Source organism: Dasypus novemcinctus, chromosome X, assembly GCF_030445035.2.
Source record: "Dasypus novemcinctus isolate mDasNov1 chromosome X, mDasNov1.1.hap2, whole genome shotgun sequence".
In the NCBI taxonomy this organism is placed as follows: Eukaryota; Metazoa; Chordata; class Mammalia; order Cingulata; family Dasypodidae; genus Dasypus; species Dasypus novemcinctus.
Genome location: NC_080704.1, coordinates 16,169,202 through 16,188,032, shown reverse-complemented (window position 1 = coordinate 16,188,032; position 18,831 = coordinate 16,169,202). Strand labels below are relative to the sequence as shown.

Here is an 18,831-nt window from a genome sequence, read left to right as displayed (position 1 = left end):
TATATCCTGCTAGTTAGTACCTGAGGATTCATTAGGAGTCCACTATTAAATTTTGGAGGAAAACTCATTCCTTCATCCCTTCTCTCCTTCCTTCATTCATTCATTCATTATGTATTGATCACTTAATCTGTGCCAGTCACTGTTGTAGGTGCTGGTGATAGAGTGGCAAATAAAATAGATAAAAGTCTTACTACACGTAATATTTATAATACAGTGGAAAAGAGAGGCAGTAAGTGTGTAAGTGTAAATGTCAGATGGTGATTAGTGATATGGAGAATTTTAAAGCATGCAAGGAAGATGGGGAGGACTGGGCTTGGAGATGCATTTTTAAATGGGTTAATCACGAAAGGCTTCAAACCGTAAGGTAACACTTAATCGAACTCTCAGGGTAGATGAGGGAGAAGGCATGTGGCTATCTGGGGAAAGAGTGTTTCAGTCAGAGGGAATAACAAGGGTTCCCTCTCAAGACCTTGATTTGGGAGGATGCCTTCTTTGTTCAAGGAATAGGAAGAGGCCAGTGTGGCTGAACTTGAGGGAACAAGTGGGAAAGATAGAGAAGAGGAGGTGAACGAGGCAGTGAAAGGTCGATTTTGTAGGGTCTTGTACAGATCGTTATAAGGACTTAAGATTTTAGTGTGAGTGGGAAAGAACATCAGTGGAGGATTTTAAACAGGGGAGAGACATGGAATGACAAATTTTCACCTGGTTACTACAGCTTCTGTGCTGAGAATTGATTGTGGGAGGTCAGAGAGAAGGCAATAATTTAAAAGAAAGAACATAGTGACTTGAACTAGTATGGAAGCAGTGGGGAAATAAGTAGTTGGATTCTGAATTTGCTGACAGATTGAATGCACAAGTTGAGAGAGGAGCCAATGATGATTCCAAGGATTTTAGCCAGAGGAACTGGCAAAATGAAATTGCTCATTACTGAGACAAGAAAGACTGAAGGAGGAGAGGGTTTCCAGGAGAATGATTGTGAATTCAGTTTTGCTTATGCTAAGTTTGACGTATCTGTTCAACATCCAAACAGAGATGTCAAAAAGGCAGCTCGATATACAAATCTGGAATTCAGGGGAAAATCATAGCTAGAGATAAGAATTTTGGAGTTGGAAATGTATATATGCTATTTATAACCATGAAAATAAATTAAAAGATCAGGTGAGGGGTTTATGTAGAAAAGAGAACAGAGTTAAGGATGGAGCCCTGGAGCATCCAGAACTTCAGAGTTCAAGGAGATGAGAAGAAACCAGTAAAAGAGACTTACAATGAATGGCTACTGAGTGTGCAGGAAAAGAAGAATGTGGTGTTCTGGAAATGAAGTGACAAGCGTTTTAAAAAGAGTTACCAGATATGGTGGTACCTTCCATCCCAGGGCCTCATGAAGCTATGGATATATAGCAATATGCATGGAGCAATTACATCTCTTTTTGGGGTCTACAAGGATTTGCTATGGGCAAGCATGCATGGCATAAAATAGGTCAATTACTCATTTCCTGTAGAGTCACTATAAATATGATAAACTAGAATGATGTCATAGGAATATTACATAGATGATTATAATTACATCCTTGTACAGTAAAAGATTTTTGTTTATTTGTCTTCAGGTGGTTGTACATTATACTTTGTATTGTTCTCTTAATTATATCTCAGAGCAAAATATAAAGAAAATAATAGAAATGAGTTGTATTAATTGAATAGCTAGGCTAGGTTATGGTGACCAAAAAACTCAATGGTTTAACCAAGGTGTATTTCTTCCTCACATTACAAGTGCAACACAGATGGTCAGGGAGGCTCTTCTCCACACAGTCATTCAGAGAGTCATGCTGATGGAGTCCCCACTATCTTAGAGCTGCACCATCTGGAGCACATGGCCTCGAAGATGGTGACAGCAGAAGAGAAGACTGGACAACTGGAGAACTGGGCTGGATGCTTCTAAGGACTTGACTTAGGAATGGCTCAGACCGCTTCCACTAACATGTAACTGGTCAGAACCCAGTTATATGGTTTCAACTGAATGGCAAAGGAGCCAGGAAAATGAGTCTTCCTGTTTGCCCAGGAAGAGGAAAACAAAACAGAGTTCGGTGAACATGTAGTTTTATCTCTGCTACAGGAGTGGAGAACAAGGAAAAGAAAGATGTCAGTAAAATAGATTTCTCTGAGATTTCTGATTATTTTGGTTTGCAACTGAGCCTTATATTTCATCTAGTGAATTCCCTTCCTACTTTCTAAAGAACTTGAGAGAAACTTTCTTTTCAAACCATATGACTTGAAGAGACTTAAGAAGAATTCTGACATTATTCACAAATACAGAATTATTTGAGCAAAAGGAATTTTCCATACAAAATTCTTAGGCATACATAAATTATTTATAGTTTTGCATATATTCAGACACAATCAGGCATGGCCCTGGAAACTGCAGCATAATCAAATAGCTTGAGAAAGACTGGTGGCCTGGAACTAGAACTGCCATCAGGATTGAGAAAGGTGCTGGGAAGGTAGGCCAGGGCTGAAAGGCAGAGTATGATAGCCTGTGTGCTAATGGGCAAAATAATCGGTGCCACTCAGGCAACACTGCAACATTGTATGTGATATGTGTGTGTATGTGTGTGATTCGTGTGACTTTTAATTCTTATTTTACTAATGTCTTACAGCAAGTGTGAGGAGTAAAGGCAGGGATGGGGTAAGGGAGAGTAGGAAAAGAAAAGTCTCTTTTGAGTTTCTTGAACTATTGAGGCATGTGATAGAATAAGTTCAGGAAAAGCAACATGTCCTCATCACTCCAGAGCTCTCAATGGGGATGTGTAAGAGAGACATGGGACACTCTTTAGCTCTGGTGGAAGTGGCTGCTGACAGAATAAATCCTGTGTCAAACGTGGCACACGTGGAGGACTGTGCAATACAAATGCTACACAGTTAGGCAGATGAAAAGGTGGCTCCCCAGAATCTACTTCCTAGCAAATGACTAGGGGCATGAATTACCTTTCTTTGGGCTAAGTGTTTCTTCCTCTCTAGTAGGAGAGAAAGACTACACCAATGGTGCAGCAATTTGGAAAATGTTGTGGCAGAGTCTCTTAGAAAAGAGAAAAAAATATATATATATAGATATGTATATCTGCTGGTGGTGTGGATTGACCAGATGCCACTTCTTTTACTTTGGGAAAGTAGCATTGTGTCCTAATGATAAAATATCCTCCATTTAGCACTCTTAAAAGACATAAGAAAGTGAAAACAAGGCCTCTTTAGGAACTAGACTAGTGGGAAGGGGGAAATGTGGATTCTGAGGGTGGGGCATGAAAAAGCTCATTCTGTGTCACCACAAATGAATGAACACACATGAGACTTTGGCTTTTTCTATTCATAGAATTACTGACCTCTTCTAGCTTATACTACTAAATCTAAGGTCACCTGAAAACAGTTTGGGTAACTATTACTGTACTTCTAAAGTTAAGGTGATTTTGGATCACAGAGTGGTTCAACAATGGCGGCGGAGGAATACTGGTATGGGATGTTATTGACAGGCTATATAGGGTTGACAGGGAGTTATACAGGGCATATGTCCAGGGTACATGGTAATGTTTGGATATACTCATAGTGGAAACAATTAAAAACAACAGCTGGGGGGGGTACTGGGTTCCTGGCTAGGGGGGCTATGTCATGGTCCCTAGGGGAGCAGCAGCAGTCCCCCAGGTGCAACGGTAAGAACCAAGAAGGAATGAGGGTCCAACAGTGGGCTCCTGATACTAATGACTATGCTTGTGAGCCTATACGCCTGCAATAAGAACAAGGCCTAGAGCAGCATTGTGCCTGGGAGTTTCCTCCTGATAGCCTTCATGTTACTCAAATGTGGCCAGTCTCGAAGCCAAACTCAGCATGTAGATGCAGTGCATTCCCCCCAGCGTGGGACATGACACCCGGGGATGAGCCTCCCTGGAGCCGAGGGATCACTACCAAATATCAGCTGAAGATGCAACTAGAAAATGACCTTGAATTAAAGGTTCAATGTGGATCAGCAGAATATCCCTGTCTACATATAATAACATGACTTTAAAATGCTGTTTGACCTAATATAAGGGGGAAATGGAAAGGAGAAATGAGTTTATATGGCTATGAGTCTCTAAAAAAGAGTCTGGAGGTGGTCAGAAGGATTGCCCTTATGCACACCTGAGCAGAGTCTCAGAGACAGATAAAGTAGATACAACCCCAGGTATTGGTTCTTTTGAGGGCTAAAGAGACCCACAGGTTCTATGGTCATGGCAGATGGGGTTCACTGCCATGTCAGATGGCCCTTCTTTGGAGCTGGTGTTTCTGTGTGATGGAACTGGACTCAGATGGGATCTCTTTTCACAAGACTTTCATGCTCCTTTACTGGAATTGTAGTTGGTGTTGGGGTTTAAGATATATTTAGGGGATTTGAATCTCTGGACTGACAATATAATAGCCAGGCCCTGAGCCTCAACAGACTTCAGCTCCTACACTCTGATTTACTGGACTTACCCCACTCAGCTAACATGGAGTTGAAGAAGGTCAACCACCACACCATGGAGCCTAGAGTGCCTACAACTGAAAGCAGGAGGATTGCATCCAGTATCCATGTGGAATCTAAGCCCCCCACTTGACATAGATGTGCAATGGACACAACCAATCCAATGTCCACAGAGAAAATGTGGCATTGGTGTGGGAAGGATGGCCATGGTAGCTGCTGGGTGCAGGGAATGGGAGGAAGAGATGAGATGGGGAGGCGTTTTCGGGACTTGGAGTTGTCCTGGGTGGTGCTTCACAGACAACTACGGGACACTGTAGATCCCCCCAGGGCCCACTGTATGGAACGTGGGAGAGTGTGGGCTATGATGTGGACCATTGACTATGGGGTGCAGCGATGCCCAGAGATGCACTTACCAAATGCAATGGATGTGTCGTGATGATGGGAGAGAGTGTTGCTGTGGGGGGAGTGGGTGGTGGGGGCAGTGGGGTTGAATGGGACTTCATATTTTTTGAATGTAATATTTTTTAAAAAATGAATAAAAAACAAAGTTAAAAAAATTTAAAAAAAAATAAAGTTAAGGTGAAAAGCCACATTCCTAGTTAAGTCATTTTTTCCCTCTGATTAAATGGACTTGGAAAAGGTGAAAGCCTAAAATCTAGGAACTCTGGCATTTTATTTTTTGAGGGCAACTCTTAAAACTCATCATTTTTTAACTACAAAATTGGTAGGTTATGAAATAAGCAGAGATAAGTCATTGCACCAATCATAGAAATGGTTAACATGCATCTGATTTTACCCATTGCTGAGGAGAGCTCAAGGGATAAGCTTTTTTTTTTGAGAAGAACCTAAACATTTAAACGTTTAAAAGGAACGTTTAAAAGGAACGAATATTATGCTAGCCTTTTTCTTTTCATGGATGGAAGAAAAGAATGTATGGAATTTAGGGGGATGAGAGGGAAGGTGTCCATTAAGCAAACACCTCTCATTTATGAATCAGTTCTATCAGAATGGGGACAGATGTGGACGATTGATTTGTCTTTGGCAGTGAGTGTATGTTTAGTTATCTAGGGTCCAATTATATAGCTGGGTATAGGGAGCAAAATAGGTTTTAATATTAATTCTCAGCAAAATGATGAGCACAGATTTAGCACCTTAGTTTGTCCTTCCTCTGCACCTGAATCATCTGCTGCTGTGAAGTCAGCTTTAGGTGAGAAGGCTATATTCTTAAATAAATCCTCCCTGATTTCTCCATGACAGCTATTTGCTCCAGTCTAAAGGGTGGTTCTCTTATTAGAGTAGGTATTCAACACTAAACATAAGACTGAAGCCTTGAAGATATTTTACAGTGGTGGCAGGTGTTTTGGTTCAGGAATAGACTGTTTCCCAAGTCAAATACATATTATTTCCTCTTAAGTATTAACTTTTTTTAAGCAACAGAATTGTATTTTTTGGCTTGAAATAGTGCTTTCTTCTATATTTGATTTCTCAGTTTTCTTAGTAGATATTACTCTCTCCTCCAATATTTCTTCAAAACTTTTCTCTATCTGGTATGCATTTTTAGCTTAAAAAAATTCTTTTAGAGTCATCTTAGAAGCCTCCTCCTCCTCTTTCTTAAGTGACAGCCCAGTCTCTCAGACTTTGGAGGCCATAAAACTGAGGATTCTAGGTGGGAACATATGGTCCAGACTGGGAAGTAGATTCAGGCCTAAAATGCTTAAATCCATTGGTGCTGAACTCTCCACCTTCCAGCAGTTTCCTATTAACTACCATCTTAATGTCAAGAGCCATTTTGACATTGTGCAAGCCCTGGTATTCCCAAAGATGGTGCCTCATCTCACTTTGGTGTTCCTCAATCATTCTCTAGCTGCCCAAGGCTATCCTGATAGCCAGCCAGCTCAGCACTGTGCCACTCCTTTAGCTCCAGGGAAGATAGCTCAGGAGTTTTGTGTCTTGCCAGTGTGCCCTACTTTGGAATTTATGCTCCCCAGAGTGACAGAGTTGGACTCAGTTGTGGTTTCCCTACACATGGCTCTTCTATCCTTCTATTTGAACCTAAAATTAGTGCTAGAGTTGGTAGGCACTTTGGGACTTGGGATTGTCTTGAATGACACTGCAACAACAGATACAGGCCATTATAAATCTTGTCATAACCTACAGAATTGTGTGGGAGAGAGTATAAACTACAATGTAAACTGTAATCCATGCTTAGCGGCAATGCTCCAAAATGTGTTCATCAATTGCAATGAATGTACCACACTAATGAAGGATGTTGTTAATGTGGGAAAATGTGGGAGGTGTGGGAAGCGGGGCATATGGGAACCCCTATATTTTTTATGTGACATTCGTATTAAGTATCTTAAAAAAAAAAAAAATCCTTGCACCATGGCTGTTGAGATCCCTCGCAGCCTCAGTCTCACAGGTGCAGGCCTGCGGCTGCCATGGGTATCAGTGAATCTCCTCATGGAGGGCCCAGATGGCCTCAGTGCTGTGCGCCCGCCTGCTCATTCAGTTGGGGAACTTGGGCTTGTACCATTCCTCAGCTGTCTGCAGGTTCTAAGCTGCCAGGAACTCATACTGGGCACGGATCTCCCTCAATGCTCAATGCAGATCTGGCTTAGCCACAGTCACATCCACCTAAGTCACGGCCTGTGAGGACGCCTGCAGAGTGGCCAGCAGCTCGGCCATCTCCTCGTCCTGCACCTGGCGCACGAAGGCCAGCTCGTCCAACAGCGCCGCCGCCTTCTTCTCCAGGTCCCGGCGGGTCACAGTGGCGCCATGCAGGTCCTGCTCCTGCGCCTTCAGGGTGCGCTCTAGGCCTTCTCGCCCAGCCTCGCGCAACAGCGGACCTGCGCACGCGCAGAGCATGCCCCTTCCAGCTGCGTGCGCAGCTCGCGCCGGAAGTGCTGGCCGAGGTGCGAAGGCTGACGTGGCATGCTGCCACCGGCCCGCTTGGCCTCGAGCGCGCGCTTCCGCGTCTCTAGCTGGTGCACCTTCTGGAGGAATACGGTGAAGCAGTTTCTGAGGCCCTGATTCTCATTGGTGCACGCCACCGCCTGACTCAGGTCCAGCCCATCGATGTTGGTCGTAGGGGTGGCCGAGGAGGCCACATAGCAGTGGGACAGTGATTGCTGGATAGGCACAAACAAGCAGGAGCCGTCCCGGAACACCTTGCGGTAGGAGAAGGCGGTGCACAGGTAGTTTTCGGAAGTGCACCGTGTGGGGCCCAGGCACGAGACTGTGACTGGAGCTACAGAGGAGAGGGGAGGTGCACCTATCTGAGCCAGGAGGATATTTTCACAGATAGGTCCAGCAAAGACTCCACGAACAGCCCAAACTCAAACTGTAGGCAGATAGCATGATGGTTGACAAGCAAGTGAATGACCTCAGCCAAAAGACCGCTTGCCTTTGTACAAGGCCATGTCCCAGTCCTAGAAGGACCTTTGTAGTGGGTGGGTGGAAGCAAAAGGGTTTTGATCAGAAGGCCAGGATATCCAAACAAGACATCAGGTAAAGGTTTTCAACCTTGTTTACATATTAGAATCATCCGAGGAGCTTATAAGAGGAAGCCAAGACCAATTAAATAATCTGGGGGTGGGTCAAGCCACCAATGATAGTTCACACCCGCCAGGTGTTTCCATTGTTAACCAAGCCTGAGGACCAGTAAGCAGGTGAGCAGTTGGAGTGATGATACCTTGTACATCCGTGATCTTCCTAAATAAAGCCAGAACTAGTTTAAAGATTGGGGGTCTGGAGATTCCACAGGGGAATTTAAAAGTCCCTAGGTACTATTAGCACAGCCCTTAACTGTGCAGATGTACATATGTATAAAATATCCAATATTCAGAGAAACTGGTATGTTATTTGGCAGCTCTTCTGTGGTCCAGTAATTGCTACGGAATCATGTTAATGGGGGAAAATACAATAGAAGTTGCATAGTTTCTTTCCACCCTTGATATCACTTTTAAAATCTCAACTATTTCAAAACATTTAAAAAATATTGTTATTCAAAGGCAGGACTAAATGCTGAGTGTTTCTAAAATAGGGGAGTTTGGTTTCTAAGACATTCAGTATAAAGTAATAGGGAAGCCTTGGAATATAAAGCTTTGGCGCTGTTTGACTTCTCCATAATGAAATTCAGGTGTGAGCCCTACTGCAAGCATAGCTGCCATTCCCAAGGCATCAGTCTTGGTGCCTGGAGCAATCCAAGAAGACGAAACAACATTACCATCTTTAGTATTTATACCTCCCCAGTTTCCCCTTCAGTTAACACCAGTAATACCATAAACACAGTTACCATGGAAACTACAGTCGCTGCTGAGTTTTTGAGAACTTTACTACTGTGACTGTAAATAAGAATGGTGAGAATTTTCCAAGTGAGGCCTAAGGAAATGAAATGGGCATTGGGTCTTACCCTGATTTAAGGGTGTCATATAAATTGCTTTTACCAGTATCCTGAAAGAAACTAATTCATTAACAAAGGCTATTATATCCATGATAAAGTATGCATGATGACTTTATAGTAGCTAAGCCTAGGTATAATCTCAATTGTATGATGGTTAAGATTTCTATGGCGATTCCTTCCTACTTTTATTCATTCTCTTGTTCATTTCTTTAACAAATATTTATTGATTATAACTTCATGTCAAACATATACTAGATGCTGGATGCACAAATTTGAATAAAATACCAATGTCTTGGTATAGAACATATTACCCTAGACCAGTAAATGCATAATGGCCTTCTTTGTACATGTACACTTGTGTTCTACTTTTTCAAAAATTTGCCATATGAAAATCTAAAATTATGAAAGATAAATGAAGAAATTTGTTTTGTTTCTAAAAATTGGTTTATGAAATCATGCACCTCTGGCTTCTTTCAAATAGTGAATAACCATAGAAATTTTAAAAGTTACTTATCATTGATCACTTGATTAAGAGATTGGTGGGAGTCTAAGCAATGGTTCTCAACTCTGCACATTCAAATCACATAGAGAGCCTTAAAAACATGGTAAGGCCCAGGCCTTATTTCAAACTGATTGAATATTACAAGCTCTGAAAGTTGGAATTGGGTATCAGTATTTTTAAAGCTTTTCAGGATTCATCTAAATGTGCATCCAGGGTTGAGAATCACTGCTCTAGAGCACGGTTTGGCAAACTACAGCCTGTGGGTCAAATCCAACCCATCACTTGTTTGTGTAAAGTTTTATTGGAACATAAGACACACCCATACATATTGTCTATGGCTGCTTTCACACAACAGCCTACTTGAGTAGCTGTGACAGTTACAGAGTTGAGTAATTATGGCATAATGAAGTAGTGTGACAATGACCATATGGCCTGCAAAGCTGAAAATATATACCAACTGGCTCTTTATGGAAAATGTTTACTGTCCCCTGGTCTGAAGAAAGGAGAGATACTCCTTTTTGTCTGGAAATATAGCCGAAGCAGCTCTTGAAACTATTCTGAAATTTGATAGGAAAATTTTTAATGAAATTTTATTTACATGTAATTTTTTAGAAACAAACTCTTAAATAGTGTGCCAGTTGTTAAGCTCTTGACTCAGCCGCAAACCCACCCTTCCCTACCCTGGTGTGTGATGCTAGAGCTGGGACTCTGCACACCACAGTTCTCTCCACTAGGTTCTGTCTATAGGGGGTGCTTAAGGAACATTGCAAGCCTGGAGGAGGAAGGAGGGATTTTCTCCTTCCCGTTTGCTTTTGTTTCTGTCTGCATCACCCTAGCAATGCTTCTTCACCCTAGCAGTGGCAGTTCATTCCCGTACCAACCATTAATTCCAGTTTGCAATTTTGCTAACACACTCAGAATCAGCTCTACAGTACACCCTTGGAAATATTACTTGCCAACAAAAGTACACTTCTTAGAGGTCTGGGTCCCAGCCATATGGGCCCCTTCTCTGAGCTCAGGGACCACCAGCATTAGCCAAGCACCGCTGCCTCCCCAGAGGCCTGAGTCCTGCCTCTATGGGCTACCTCCTTCAAGATTCTAAGTTTTAACCATGGCAACCTCCTCTCTCTCTCTCTTTTTGTCCCCCTAGCCATAGTGGTAATTGTGTTTCCTGCACTTGTTATCTCCATGATAACTTAATGTTTCCTCTTCACCTTTTTAGTTTTCCAATACCTAGGAACATTATTTATATTCTTTCAGTTATTGTTACTGGTGTAGTTTCTGTCTCCTGTGTAAGAGCTAGTATCTACCAAGGGGCTTAGGAATCATAAATTATCCTTGTACCCTGTATTCCATAGAGATTGATAGATTCAGGCTGTTGCATGGGAAATGGAATGCTAAATTTCAAAACATTATATTCTGTCTAATATAATCTGCCTACATATTAATAATATTTATGCACTACTTAAAAGAATGGGCTTTGTCACTGTGCATAATATGGATTGTGGCTTCTGAGGAAATGCCTCTTTTACTCTTGTTGGGAATTAATGACTAAGTGTCATTGCATATTTATAATCATATATGCTGCAGAGGTGTAATTTGGTGACTCTGAAGAACATCCCATCGAGCCTAGTCATCCCCAAAAGGTGAGGGTCACACTGAACATGCACAAATCAGGTAACGTCTCCCTTTTCACTGAACCTGAAATGTAGCAGTTAATTACATCCTTGTAACTAAGCTGAAAACTGGACTTTGTTAAGATGGAATTAGAGCCAAGACCTAGAGACAAGCCCATCATGGCTTCTGTTTGGTCCATTATTTGCCCTCTAACATTTATCTTCTAAGCTGATTTTTGTGGGATAATTTGCTTTCATTTCTCAGTTAAGTTTCCCTTTAAAAATAGCTGCTTTACCATCACTGAATACAAAGAAAAAGGGGGCAATCAATCATTGGTCAGCAAATGAAAGTCCACAGGCCAAATCTGGTCTGCTGTCTGTTTTTGTAAATAAAGTTTTTTCCTTTATTAAAAGAACAATTTCAAACTAGTAGGGCAGTTTCAAAAATAATAAAAACCTCATACAGAGAACTCCAAAATACCCCACCCCCCGATCCACCAATTTTAACATTTTGCCACCTTTGCCACATCATTTCATCTATATATCTATCAATACATCATCTATTTTCTGAACATTTGAGAACAGGCAGCCCATACTCCTTGAACACAGTACTTCCATGTAAGTTTCCTATGAACAAGGATATGTACCTTAAATGCAATTATCAAGTTCAAGAAATATAACTTTAATATAAAACTTACCTTCTATATTATAATTTTTTATGTCCCAATAATGTCCTTTTTTAAAATTTTTTTTAATTTTTTATTTAAAAAAAAATTTTTTTAAATGTTACATTAAAAAAATATGCGATCCCCATATACCCCCCACCCCCCTTACCCTGCTCCTCCCACATCAACAACCTCTTTCATCATTGTGACACATTCATTGCATTTGGTGAATACATTTTGGAGCACTGCTTCACCACATGGAAAGTGCTTTACATTGTAGGTTACATTCTCCTCCAGTCCACCCAGTGGGCCATGGCAGGACATACAATGTCCAGCATCTGTCCCTGCAGTACCACCCAGGACAAGTCCTGAAGATGTCCCCACATCATATCTCTTCTTCCTTCTCTCTACCCTCAGTAGCTACCATGGCCACTTTCTCCACATCAATGCTACAATTTCTTCCATTACTAATCACGATAGTTCCATAGTAGAATATCAGTAAGTCCACTCTAATCCATACTCTATTCCTCCAGCCTGTGGACCCTGGGATGGTGATGTCCACTCCCCCTCTATATCGAGAGGGGGCTTAGATTCCACATGGATGATGGATGCAATTCTCCTGCTTGCAATTGTAGGCACTCTTGGCTCCCTAGTGTGGTGGTTGACCTTCTTCACCTCCCTGTTAGCTGGCTAGGGTAAGTCCAATAAACCAGACGGTAGGAGTTGCAAGTATGCTGAGGCTCAGGGCCCAGCTGTCACATGGCCAGTCCAGAGATTCAGGTCTCCTGAGTATACACCAACCCAAACATCAACCACACGTCCAGTAAAAGTAACAGAAGAGACATGTGTAGAAAGGTCATATCTGAGTCCAACTGAGCCTTTCTTCCTCCATTAGATCCTATCCAGGATCATGTATTACATTTAATTATCATTATGTATTTGGTTCCTCTTTTTTAAAAATTATAGAAACACATATACAACATAAATCTTCTTATCACAACCCCTCCCAAGCATACTGTTCAGTGGGATTAATCATAGTCACAATGCTGGGGTACCCTCATCATCATCCATTACTAGAACTTTCCCTTTACCCTAAACAGAAACCCTATACTCATTCTGCATTAATTCTCCATTGTCCCTTCTCCACCCACACACACACCACCACCACTGGTAACCTGCACTCCAGCTTGTATGTCTGAGTTTCCATACTCTCTGGTACTTTGTGGTTATCATGCTTAAATTTAGTACCCTAAATCTAAATCTCATTTATTTTCATACCAGTTTAACTTCAGTAGCATACATAAACTATGTTCCTTTACTCCTCTGCCCCCCCCACCTTGATGTAGTTCTTGTCAAAAATGATGTATTTGTACATTGAGTCCAAAACCTTCAATTTATCATTACAGTTTATGCATTTGCCTTTTAGATCCCATTGGAAATAAACAGTGGTGTTACATATAAAAAATATAACAACATTGGTATTTATATTTACCCATGTCATTATCTTTACTGGAGATCTTTATTTCTTCATGTGTCTTCTGTCAATTGTTTAGTGTCCTGTACTTTTAACCTGCAGAACTCCCTTTTCATTTCTTGTAGGGCCAGTCTAGTAGTGACAATCTCCCTTAGCTTTTGTATATCTGGGAATGTCTTTATCTGTCCCTCAATTTTCACAGTTTTTTTAGATACAGAATTGATTTTTTTTAAAATTTCAGCACTTTAAATATGTCTTCCTACTGCCTTCTTGCTTCAGTGGTTTTTGACAAGAGATTGGCACTTAATCTTACTGAAGTTTCCTTGTACATGATATGTTGTCTCTCTCCTGTGGCTTTCAGAATTCTCTCTTCTGGTATGGCATTTGAAAGTTTGATTACAGTGTGCTTCAGTAGATGTCTGTTTAAGTTTATCCCATTTGGAGTTCTTTGAGTGTCTTGGATGTGTATATTCATATCTTTTGTTAGATTTTGGAAGTTTTCAGACATTATTTCTTTTCTTTCTGCCTTTTCTTTCTCTCTCTCCTCCTCCTAAGATGCCCACAATGCATATATCGGTATGCTTGTTGATGTCCCACAGGTTCCTCAGGCTCTCTTCGTTTTTCTTCATTCTTTTCTCTTTCTGCTCTTTGGACTGGATGCTCTCATTTCTCTTATCTTCAAGGTCACTGATTCTTCTGCCAACTCCAATCTGCTGTTGAACCCCTCTAGGAAATTTTTAATTTGTTACTGTGGTCTTCATCTCTGATTGACTCCTTTTCATAATTCCCCTCTGTCTGTTGATATTCTCTTTGTGTTCATCTGTTGTTTTCCTGATTTCCTTTAGTTCTTTGCCCATGTTTTTCTTTAGCTCTTTTACATTTTTTTAAATTAAATTTTAATTTAATTTAAAATCCCAGTTTTGATTCTTCTCATTAATTGTTTCTAATGTTTTAATCTTCTTTTTCTGGACCATCACTTCATTTCCTGTTTATTTGTATGTTCTGTGATCTTTTGTTGAAACCTGGACATTTTGATATTTTAATGTGTTATCACTGGAATTTATACTCCGAGGCCACTGTTCCTTAAGCTTGTATCCTGCTAGCTTTATGAGAGTGCTTTCCTTGGTTGCCAGGTGCTAACCTGGGGGAAAAAAGAAAGAAGAGAAATTACCTTTTCCTGTCTTTGCAGATTGACCTAAGCAGGTGCTCTCCTATACAATGAGTATGGAGAACAGCTCAAGGCTAAAGTGTAGAGGCCTCCCTGATCCTTTCTGCACATTCTTCTTGTCTTAGTCATGCTGGGCATACCCTTAGGAATTCCTCCTCGTACAAGGATAAGAATAATCCCTATTCCCTGGGAAATAGTTTCCTTAGTCCTGGATACTGCACTATATGTTCTTCAGCAAGCTGTCCCTTGCCCTAGGTAGCCAAGACCTGTGTGCTCTCCCACAGTGTTCTATAGGAGGGCTTGGTGAATTGCCTTCTATATGTCGGGCAAGTTCTGGGATGGTGTGTCCTTCAGTCTACTAGTAGATAGGTTGGGCCAGACATAAATGCACTCAGTACGTGCACTAGGGTTCCTCGGCACCCTCTGGAACTGGAACCAGGAACCTGCACTGGGAGCACAGGCCAACTCCTCATTGAGCCAGTGAGGGGATGGGGAAGGAGTCACCTAGGGCACCCCAAGATCCTACTGCTTTTAAGTTGCCTCTTTCTTGATTAGGCACTTGCCCTGTTACTTCATCCCTTTAACTGTTTACCTGGAGCTTTGAGAAAGATGCTTCTGCTAATTCTTACTAGTCATTCAAAGCTTCTAAGGGAGCACAGAACCCTGAAGCTTCTCACTATGCCATCTTGATTGGAGTGAGGCCTGTAAATAAAGTTTTAGAGGAACACAGCCACATGTAATCATGTACATATTGTCTGTGGCTGCTTTCCCTACAGTAGCAGAATTGAGCAGTTGCAACAAAGACTACATGGCTTGCAAAGCCAGAAACATGGACTTCTGGCTCTTTACAGAGATGTTTGCTGAACCTTGTTACAGAGTGAAACAGGTATCTGCAGGAACACAATATGGTCCAGTTATTACCATGTTAGCCACCTATCCCAGGGGGAGCTCTGGTTCTCCAGCTTTCCCACGGCAGCTATGTGCTCACATTAGAATGCCCTGCCAGTTCCTCTGCATTTACCCATCTGCTAGGCAGCTTTTAAGACCCTGTCTGCATCCCTCCATTTCATTCAAACTGCTTTTACTAACTGGTTGGAATCATGCTTCTCTCCCTACCAACCATCTGTCTCCAACTGGATCTTAGCATCTTTTAGGACTAGGATGGAGTTTGAGTCATCAATCCCCTGCACTGCACTTAGCAAGAGCCTTGCACAGAGCAGCTAATCTGTAATAATGTATTCATTGATTGACTAGATCCAGAGGGACCCATAGAGCTGTCTGAGGCACCAATGCATTTATTTGTTTTGGGAAAGAGCACAAAGAGTTATCACCAGCTATTGGGCATCCCATATTTTAAGAATGTCCTTCCGGAATAAATCTGGTAATTATTGGATAAAATACCAGACTATATAAAAATGAAGACTAGGGAAAGAGGCTTTTCATATTTGTAACCCTCATATTCCTACCTACTATCTTTGTTATATTCAACATAAAGGAATATATGTGAAAACAAATAAATAAGCTATACAGATGGATGAATAGAGAGCAGTAGATACACAGATGAAATTGTTAAGGTTCTAAAGCAGCCTAAAGATTATTTTATTTCTTCCAAATGATTTCCATTTTGTTGGGAATGTTCTCCTTAATAGCACAATATAATCCATCATAAGTGCTACGATTTCAGATGCCATTCATTCTGAGAATGAATACAACATACACAAAATATTTAGTAAAACTCCATCTTCTTGAAGATCAAGCAAGATATACACGGGGAGAAGAAAAAGATGAAGGAAAAATGCAATTTATGCAATATTGTTCGGAGAGTCTTGAAATGACAAGCAGTCATCCTACTAAATTATCAGCATGAGTGGACTCCTTAAAGTATGAATCCATACAGCTGGAGCACCACTGGAACAATGGGACATGTCCAGCCCTTGATGTGCCCTCCCACTCCATTGAGGTGTCACTTGTTGTCTTTCATTTTTCCCCCTTCTATAACCTGGTAAGAGGATGGGGGGAGAGTGTGGACTGCAGTGTAGGCTATGGTCCATGCGGTGTAGCAGTATTCCAGGATGTGTTTTGTCGAGTGCGGTGGATGTGCCACACTGATAGAGAGGTTGTTGATATGGGAAGAGTGAGGGTGGGGTGGGGAGTGGGGTATGTGGGAACCTCTTATATTTTCTAGTGTAACTTTTTGTGTGATATGTGTCTTTAAAAAAAAAAGACCAAAAATTTGATTAAAAAATAGATAAGCTCAAAAAAAAAAAAACCTTATCAACCATCTCCAGTCAGACTGCTTGTAGTGTGCCAGTTGCCAGAGGTTCAATGCCTTAAGGCGCTTGTGAAAACAAATATAGGCAGTGGCCTCTGATTCTTTTGTCCTACAGCACCAGCTAAATAACAGAGTGGTAGAAAAACAAGGGAATGAGAGGTAAAGCTATTGGTAGTAATTTGTAAAATAAACTGTTCTTAGCCTTAAAAGTAATTTTGCCATGTCTGTTTTAGTAGTGTCTGACTTTCAGGAGGTATTAGCCTACAAATTAAATAATATTCAAGGATGGCTGTGTATGTGCATAGACACAAATATATTTATAGGAGATATATAAATATAAATTGTGTTTAAAAGTTCTACAGGGCCAAGCTTACTGTCATTGGAGAGTATGGCATTCTACGTACCATGTTATAAGGAATTCCACTGTGATTCAACTCAAAAATTTCTTCTCTACAAATGCCTGAAATTCTAACATTGATAATTTTCTCCCCTTTGGTAAAGCGAGGTCCATAAGAATGTCACTAACATGAGGCCAGGGCCAATACAGTGCCTTGTTTATCATTGTGTTAATAGTCATTGGCACAGTGCCGAGAGAAGGGAGTCAACTATTGTGTAAATGAATGGAAGCCACTGCCTTCTGTATGCAAATATCCTTGGGATATCACCCAGTGAGAGTCTTAGCCCTTCAAAATGAGTGAGTTTTTCAGATTAACTTCACTCCTAAAAGACATATTACATCATCACTAAAATGCAAGGGACATATCACTATCTTCTAGAGATTTTGCAGAATATGCATAGGTGAACAGGTCCTTAGAAAAATGAGGTGGTCTAAATGGGACAAGTGATATTTTCTCCTGATGATGGTCTCAGAGAGCGGGAGAGGACAGCAAACTGCTGAGATCTCAAGAAGTGGCCACTAGCAATGAGAAGCTCCAGATGGCTACTTCTAATCTCCTATCTCAGTGAGCTATAGAAAGCAAGGCCAGGATAGGATCCTGGCATTCCAAAGTTCTGTGCAAATTTTCCTCCCTGGTAGGGAGCCACATGTTTACCATCAGTGTTCCTTGAAAGGCTGGCATTGTCATACTAAATGATCTTCAATTTTGAGGACTGAGGAAATTTGGTAAATTTAATCTGGTAAAATCACAGGCCCCATTCATCACAAATAGGATATGAGAGTTGATCATGTCTCCACCGTTTTGCCTTTGGCACGAAACATTAGCACGAATTTTAGGCTCCTGATCCTCCCTTTAGCTGCATGTTGAAATCATCTGAGTCCCACCCCCAAGAGTGTCCCCTGAGCATTTTCAAAGCTCCTCAGGTGACTGTTGTGCAGCTAAGTAGGGCAACCAAATCATGCCAATTTGCCCAGGACTAAGGGGGTTCTTGGGATGTAAGACTTTTAGTGCTAAAACCTGGAAAGTCCCAGGCAGATGGGAGTAGTTGGTTACCCTAACCACTGTTCTACAGAGTGGGTGTGTGTTGTGGGGTGGGGGGCAGCAGTGCACGTGTTTTAGCAAGTCCAAAGTTGGCTGCAGAGCCAGTTACCTACTACAGAATCACAGAAGGCACCTGAAATCGAATTGTGTCAGATGGCATGTTCTGAACTTTATCATGTGCAATTTCTTGGAAGTATCCATACTTTTTATATTTCCTTCTTCCTCTGACTTTTGCAAGTTGATCTTGTTCCTTTCTTCTCTTAATAGAAAAAAATTTTGTGTGGCACCTGGATTCACTGCTATTAATCTCTGCTTTGGGATGGTAAGTCCCTTCCTTTCTCTTGGGTCAATGGTAATTTATATTTGCCAATACTTCAGTCAGGGGAGTCCTCATATCACTCCTTTAGGAGTCTGTATAGTCCAGGTTTTGACAAGCTTCAGTGGCAATTAGTTGATGACAGTGACCCATCAGCCAGGTCACACTCTTTGGGAAAGTCACCAAGTAAGGGGTTCATCGTCCCTCTCTTTGGAAATCTCCAGGGAAAGATTGACAGAAGTGCTAATAAAGAAAACCCAAATGCCCAAAATACTCCTCTTTTAGGTCCTAAATAATGAATCTTTCAAAAGACCCACAAAACAAGAGCCTGATTTTAATTCAACCTAATATGGTAAAACTCTAGGGCTGCAGAAAGTTGTGGGAGCAGTAAAGCCAGGATAGTCCTCCTGTGGACATTTTCAGAGAAATGAGTTTGCTGGCCAAAAGGGTCCATCCCCAGCTGCAAAGTGTAGACACACTCAGAGGTCTCCATT

General features: G+C 41.4%; 1 pseudogene; it reads right to left on the bottom strand.

Moving 5' to 3' along the window:
- Positions 1-5,892: 5,892 nt before the first annotated feature.
- On the bottom strand, positions 5,893-7,902 carry LOC101426332 (alpha-internexin pseudogene; annotated as a pseudogene).
- Between the last annotated feature and the right edge of the window lie 10,929 nt (positions 7,903-18,831).